We start from the raw sequence: 7,523 nt of genomic DNA on the forward strand, positions 1-7,523 counted from the left end.
AGTGCTAAAATCTGATAATGTGTAGTTGCATGTTAATCCACCTTGTCAGCATTTCTGAAATAATCTAGCCCAGTTGTTTTTGACCTTTTTCAATTTGCAAGCCTCTAAATGTTTTCCAGTGAAATTATGAACCCTCTCTGCACTCTGAATTTAAGCTAATGGGTAATAAATAGTCTTACTTTCCTTAGTTACTTTTCAGGGATTGCTTGGAAATGGTCCCTTGCAGTGGTTGCAAGCCAGGGGTTGAAAGCCACTTGTAATTTATGGCCAAAGTCACAGCTAGAGTAACTTGGCATAATTCCACTGATTTCAAAGGAAAATCTTTTGATGGTGTCAGCTAGAATAATGCCCAGTTTATTGGACATTAGCTGAGGAACTTCCCCTGGTTTTAGTCGTCATCTGTAGCTTTTACTGCAAATAAGACTGAGCTCCATTTCAATGTAATTATACCTCCTTTGGGAAATATTCCTTCCTTACTACCCAGACCAGAACACATCAAAAAGCCCAAGAGGAATCTTAAAAAAAATTACATAGGAAAGCCCATCAGAATATTCTTAAAATTTTAGTTTATGCTTGTTCTTAGCTATGTCCTAGATGTCTAATTTTTAAGATGACTTCAATCTGCTAACACCCTTTGCCTCAGTGGCGCAGTGTAACATACATACAACACCTATATAGGCTATACAGTTAATAATATGATTTTTGCTTGGATTTCAAGTAGTTCTACTGTTCAAGTCTTGAGGTCTACTTTTAAGGTCATGGTATCAATGTCTGTGAATTGAGTTACATCAATTTACACCAGATGATCCTATGCCCAATTAAATTAAGATGCTCGAGGTTCCTCAGAAGTGCAAAGAAAATAATGTTGCAGCTTCTCCTGTAAGGGAAAAGCTCAAACACGAAGGTGGGTATTAAGAAAAGTAACAATTAGGTCTGAAATGTTAATAACTGGATATCTTTTCTGAAGATAGTTAAAAGTATTTACATTTTAAAAGACAAGAAAATCTCTGAAAAATTAGAGAAAAATGGAAAATTGTCTTTTATGCTGTTACTGCCTAGCTCACTTTGCAGCTCCACCACATGACAACGAATAACTAAAGAAAACTATTATTATGCAAACCACTCTAGCACAAAAGGGTATTACATATCTGGTACAAAAGGGGATTTCTTTAAAAAGCACAGCACATTCAGTGTTTAGGGTTTGCAGTTGAAATTCATGGCCTTGCTTGCCAATATTATCATGCAGCTGGGTATTATGCTATTGCTTTACTCTGAGGGGAAAAAATCACAATAAAGATATTCAAATGGGTTCATATTAAACTGTTGTATTCTCTTATGTTGCAATATCAGTTTTTAATGATTTCTGGCATCTCTTCTCTAGCACAAAGGTCACAATAAACACTAGCCATAGAGACTTCGACTGCAAACAGAAAATGCCAAAAATGCACATCTTTTGAATTAAAAATTATCATCAGAAAACAGTGTTAGGCATTATTATTAGAGAAGGCTTTTGACAATATCTTAAATTGGTGCTGTAAATAAAAAACAGGGTTAAATATATATATATATACATATTAATATTCCCAGAAATTGTTGCCTATTTAAATAAAAGCAACATCAGCTGACCAAAAACATTCCTGGTGAGTAAAAGATTAAATGTAGCCTCTCAGAAATCATAAGATGACACAAATATTTGAACTTGAATTCGGATAAGTAATATGTCTTTTCAGGGTTAAGTGCTTCCTGCTTCTTCTGTATACAGTCTTAGTCTCGTGACTATTTTGAACCACCTTACTAAGCATCAATGATTTTTCTTATATTCTTTTTAAATAATGTTTTGTAAAATTCCATATCAAGTCACTCAGTACAAGTCAAACAATTTAAGAGGATCAGCTTAAACTTTTTTTCATTGGCTTATGCCATTTTCCTCTCTTTGGCTCTTAGATACATACATCTCTGGGCATCTTCAGCCTTGTTTGCAAGTCCGTCATGGTTTTGTGTTCTGTTTGTCCCTCTGTTGCCTGAGCATTGCCATCACAAGGCTGAATGTTATGCACACTGTGGTGATTTAATGTACTGAAAAACAAAGGAATGGCAAAAAAAATGAATGTTTTTGTTCTAAATGGTACGCATATCATCAGTTACTTAAATTCACTACACGTGATTCTGATTTTCTGTCTTCTTACCTTTTTCTTCTAAGAAAATTATTAAAAAATATAGTTCCAAGCTTGTGTGTCAAACATAGATCAAAAATAAATACCCACATTTTGTGGTCACCAGTTTGTCTGGTACTTATGCTCTCTACATCACTGCAGCCTGGTTAATCAAGATTCCTGCTTTCAGAAACCTAAGAAAACAAGTCTGTGTGATCAGCAATACAGCTCTGTAGGTAATGTAATATTTCCTAAATTACTGTGTGCAGCAACAGGACACCATGACATAAGCCCTTTTAAAAGAGGCAGATCTTATTATCTTATTTTCTCCATTTTATTGATGGAAGATTTATTCACAGAAGCTTGGAGTAGTTCAAGGCAAAGCACCTCTTTGCAATGCCAAAGCTACTCTACCCTCATGTGGAGGGTTTGCACTGTTTGGATGATTTTGATGACTGACCATTGCACATAGTGCAAGCTTGTGAACTTGTGACACTGGCAGTGCTGCGTAGAACCTCCTGCTAGGCTAGCTGGAAAGTGTTAATATGCATTCCTATATAAATTATTGTTTACTCATGCTTACATTTAAGTATGAGACTTTTTTTTTCTTCTTTTTCTATTTTTAGAGAAATTGCCAAGCTTTCTGGAATAACCAGGAAAACAATACATAATAAATACAAAATGAAGAAAATGCACTAAACAATATATACTAATTGCTGGTTGTAATTAATTAGTAATTATAAGCCCCCCACCCCTTCCCCGTAGTCTCAGCTGCTACCAAATAATTTACTTTCATGAACTCAGTAAAAGCAGGCAAATTTCAAAATATCTTCATCACTATTATTTTAATTGACAGATAGGGTAAGTGGTTGTGATTACATCCAAAACTTTTATTTTTAAACTAAGAAGGGACACAAGTAGGGTCCTGTTTTTAGACTGAAAAGAGATCAGAAGCCTAACCAAAAACCTGTAGACAATACACAAAATATTTAGTCTTTATTCTCTACATGTTGGTTTCAGGCTCTTTTCAGCTGAGAGCTGATCTGATTTAACTGGCTGCAGCAGAGGGGAGCATTTATTGCTATGTTTTCTAGCATTCTTCAGTTCTAATGACAGGAAGCATGTCAGGTACTATGACAGAGTCCTGACCATTTGCAAACCCCTCGTGTGATGGCTTTCTAAGGAAAGTCATCTTTAAGTTAAGCCTCTTTCTTCACAGAGGCTTAACAGCATTATAGTCCTGGACATCCCTGGTTAGAAACTAAGGGGGCTTCTTGTGCTGCGCTGGTAGAATTGTACTTCTGTCTAGTGCAGCATCATTCTGAGGCCAAATGCTCTTCCTGCTCTTATTTAAACTGTATCTGCCTTACACTTTTTGTCTCAAAATACCCTTCGAAATACATGTATTTCTTCAGATTGTCTAGACTGTGTTATTAAAATGTCTTGCTTAATCTCTGTTAATCATTGTAAATTCTGCTGAAATGTGAGGGTCAGTTCTTACAAAATACTATGTTGTGATAAAAATACTGTGGAACTGTGAAAGTACTGTCCCACCATACTGTTCCACAAGCTGAAATTGACCATAAGCTTAAAACCAGGACACACAAGTGAACAGTGTAGCTTTTCCTTCAGTTAACCCGTCAGCATGGCTTCAGAACAAGGTTTTAAAATAGCACTATCTAAAAAAATAATGATGTTATGAATCACCACTTCTTACAAGACCTTTTGAGGCTCTCCCTTTTCCTGCTTGTAAATCCTTAGTCTTTGCATTAAAATTTTCTCAGACAGGAAAACAATAACAATAGATTTACATGGAGAAAAGCAGCTTTTCTCAGTTTTCAGTCCAGCTTCCTCTGAGATCTCATTGACCTTCAAAGTTCAACTTCTTCCAAGAAAGTTTTCTTTGGGACTAATAGCCTTCAGCATCAAATCACTGTTGAGTGCTACAGCCATTTTCAGTGCTATAACTAAGGCTGTATTAGCATTTCCACATAAACTCTTATTTTCAGAGATTTATAGCTTGCCTACAAAAATATAGTTTTACGCTGAAACTTGGAAAAAAAAAAAAAAAAAAAAAAAAAAAAAAAAAGCTCAGTATGGGAGTGATTTTACTTTTTATTTTGGGAAATTTACACAAATCTGTGGGTGTTTTTAGACTGTTTTTAGACTTCAAAAGAGACCTTGACTTGCTATCTACACCCTATTGGTGCCTTGGAGAAATCCCAGCCTGGCTTTCTAAGATTACAGATCTACTGATAAATTATGTAAGGGCAATAAAAACTCCATGAAAGGAGTTTTCAAATGGTGATTCCCTATACTAAAGATTCCCAGACTGAATCTAGTCACTTATTCTCTAGAAGACATTTTAATCACTAGAAAATTCCAAGACTTATTTGAAGATTTTAGCCAGCCATGCTAACATGTGATACCAACAAAGTGCTCTGCAGTAAACAAAGAAGTCTGATATTTCTGTTACATCCTCATGCAGACTAACTGAGCAGCATTTTGCCCCTTCTGCAGTTAGAAATGCTGATGGACTCAGGGACGAAGATGCTACTGAATACACAGAAGAGGCCCAAGAAAAACAGAGGTGAGGAGCTTGGGGAAACTGTGGTCTCCTGCCTTTTCAGGACCCATGACAGTTCCCTGGTGGCCCCGGGGCTGAGCACCAGGACATCACTGTGGCAGAGAGGAGGCAGGCACCTTTCTCTCCAGCATCATGAAAAAAATCTTCATGAAAATTAGAGCCACTTACAGCAAGACAAGAAGAAATACTTACACAACTCTGCTCTGCACTAGCTCTTTCAGAAGAGATTTGGAGGCACCATCTGGAGGTAAAGATGACAGAGAGATTCCATGGAGTTTCCAGTTTCCTTTATAGGTAATTCCTGCAAAAGGGTGATTTAGTCCTGAGTCATTGCTACTAGGGATGAAAATACAAACATGACACAACACACAAACATGTTCAAGGCTACAAATTTAATTGCTTCAAAGAAAAACATTCTCAGCTAAGATGATGACCCAGTGCAATACAATGGTTCCCATGACTACTCATTTATTCCACAACAGAAATCTGAGCAAACCAGAGACAATACCCCATCCCCAAATCCCCCCAAACTGGTCAACAAAACTGAAAATGCCCAGGCAATCTTTTCTGACAAGTATGAGATAATTTCTAATGTATGTGTCCAGCTATAGGATCACTATTTCACTTCATGAATACAAATCATATATTTTCCTGTTGATCACCTGCCATATGAAGGGAAAGGCTAAGTCACCCCTTGGACCAGCCCCTTGTTTCAGAAACATCAGAGACTATCACAGTTGCTCGTACAATCCAGACAGATCACCCTTAAATTCATTCCATTGTTTTCAAGCAGAAATATTTTGGCCCCCCAAAACATCAAGGCAACATCCTTTGAAAATGAGGGTCTGGTTACCATAAAGAACCAACAGTGCTGCATCCGAGTAGGAGATACTAACCTTCTTATCTTTGGGAGTGATCCATTTGAATTTGATCCAGAAATCTTTCCTGAGAGCTGCTCGTTATAACTAGACAAATACACTCCAAACTCTGAAACTTCTTTTGAAGGCATAATGGCAGGGAAACTTCACAGATGGGATTAGAAGTAAGATAATGAGGTAGCTTTGAAGATGTCTAAAGGAGCTCTTTCCAAATGTAAGGAATGGCATAGGATAAAGCTTGAAACTGAGTGACTGAAAGTCTAAGAAGTAGATGGAGGAGGCTGGCATCATGGGCTAATCAGTGAAAGAAGTGATTTCTTGATCCTGAATGAGAGATGATAGGTAGGATGAGGTGAAGCTATGAATGGCTTTGAAAGGGAAGACAAGCTGCTTATATCAGATAGAAAAGGAGTGTTATATTTGACAGTCAAAGTGATGGGCTAGGAAAATGATCTCTGCAGTGCTATGTAGTATAAAATCATCCCAGCAAAATTGCATTTGTCAAAACCAGATGAATGGATATTGCAGTAATCAACTGAGCTTGGTGATAATTTACATATATATTAATTCATGCATAATAATCATCATATAGTAAGTTCTATAACTCACTTCCATACAATTATTTTTAACAATTTTTGGAAACTTATGTTGAAGCATGTGCGGCACAGTGAAGTGGACATTTTGTTGGATATTTCTTATAAGATTCTCGTGCAACATTCTTGTAAAATTTCTAGTTTGCTAAAAGAAAAAAAATGACAGTCAACATTTTTATTTATTTTTTTTTCATAAAGTCTTTCATTTAAATGCAATACCTGAGGACAATGCTCATATCCACATCATATTACATGATGACTTTGCTGGTGGTCTTGGTTTATTCCTCTCTGGTAGCAGAGAAGAGGTTGCCCATGACAACTTGGAGATGACTCTGGCAAGTCTGTATGCTGGATAACACAGAGATCAAGTCACTAGCATACCATCTCCTAGACATGCAAATTTAACAGCCCTTCTCTGCTTTGTTTGGAACAGTACTAGGTTATAGTGTTTCTGGCTGTAATACACAAAAAAAATCATTTTATTCCCTATTGTATTATATCTTTCACTTCCCCCATACAGAGACTGACTGCTGCATGCACATTCTTCCAGGGCTTTTCCTATTAATAGACAACTTGGCTTCACACGCTGAAATGAAGGAACAAGGTTTCGAGTGCCTGCCTAATTTAAGCAGACCATATGTCATAAGTTATAGTATCCTGTAAGTAGAGAATGAAATAAAGCAAGATTGAGAGGAAAAATAGCTTCCTACCATTAGCTGGCCTCTCTGACTCAAATTTTCAAAGACATTTATTTAAGTGTGCTCAGAACTATTTACTTGTTCTATGCATCATGTGAAGTTATGCATATTTCTAATGTATTCTTAATGGGGGTGCTGTCTCAGGAGTAGAAATTCTGAGCAGTACTAGAACACAACTAATAAGGTAATGATCCTGATGATTATTATTATTTTTTTTTTTTCCTGGAACTGCCTTTAACATTTTTTAGTGTGGCTAGCTTCACATTTTTCTGCTTTGGCTTTCCAGCTTGCAAGAACTGGAGTACAGTTGTTTACTATTTATTCAGTGTTCCATGATTGTAGGATAATGCCACAAAAGCTATTGCAAACTTTCTTTTGCTAATGTAAACTAGTATACACTATTGGATGAAGTTTTTTTTTTTTTTTTGGCAAATTAAATTAATTATTATTGCTTAACCAGCCTGTCTCTGCTACATAGTTGAAAGAAATGTGCTCTTTCAGACTCTGAGTGGTTATATAATCAGCATTCCTCACAAATATTTGTCTCATTAGGACTAGCAATCACATTTTCCTGGCAAGTTGTCTAGTGCTGGGTGCAAAAACAGTCAGAGAAC

General features: G+C 36.5%; 1 long non-coding RNA gene across 1 annotated transcript; it reads right to left on the bottom strand.

Moving 5' to 3' along the window:
• Window positions 1–2,007: 2,007 nt before the first annotated feature.
• LOC309880955 lies at window positions 2,008–5,770 on the bottom strand. The gene is made up of 3 exons (XR_014318053.1): window positions 5,637–5,770; window positions 4,933–5,041; window positions 2,008–2,076 (listed from the first exon to the last, which is right to left on the bottom strand). It is a non-coding gene; the product is annotated as an uncharacterized lncRNA (long non-coding RNA).
• Window positions 5,771–7,523: the final 1,753 nt, after the last annotated feature.

This window comes from Aythya marila (genome assembly GCF_965140915.1).
Source record: "Aythya marila genome assembly, chromosome: 8".
NCBI classification, from domain to species: Eukaryota; Metazoa; Chordata; class Aves; order Anseriformes; family Anatidae; genus Aythya; species Aythya marila.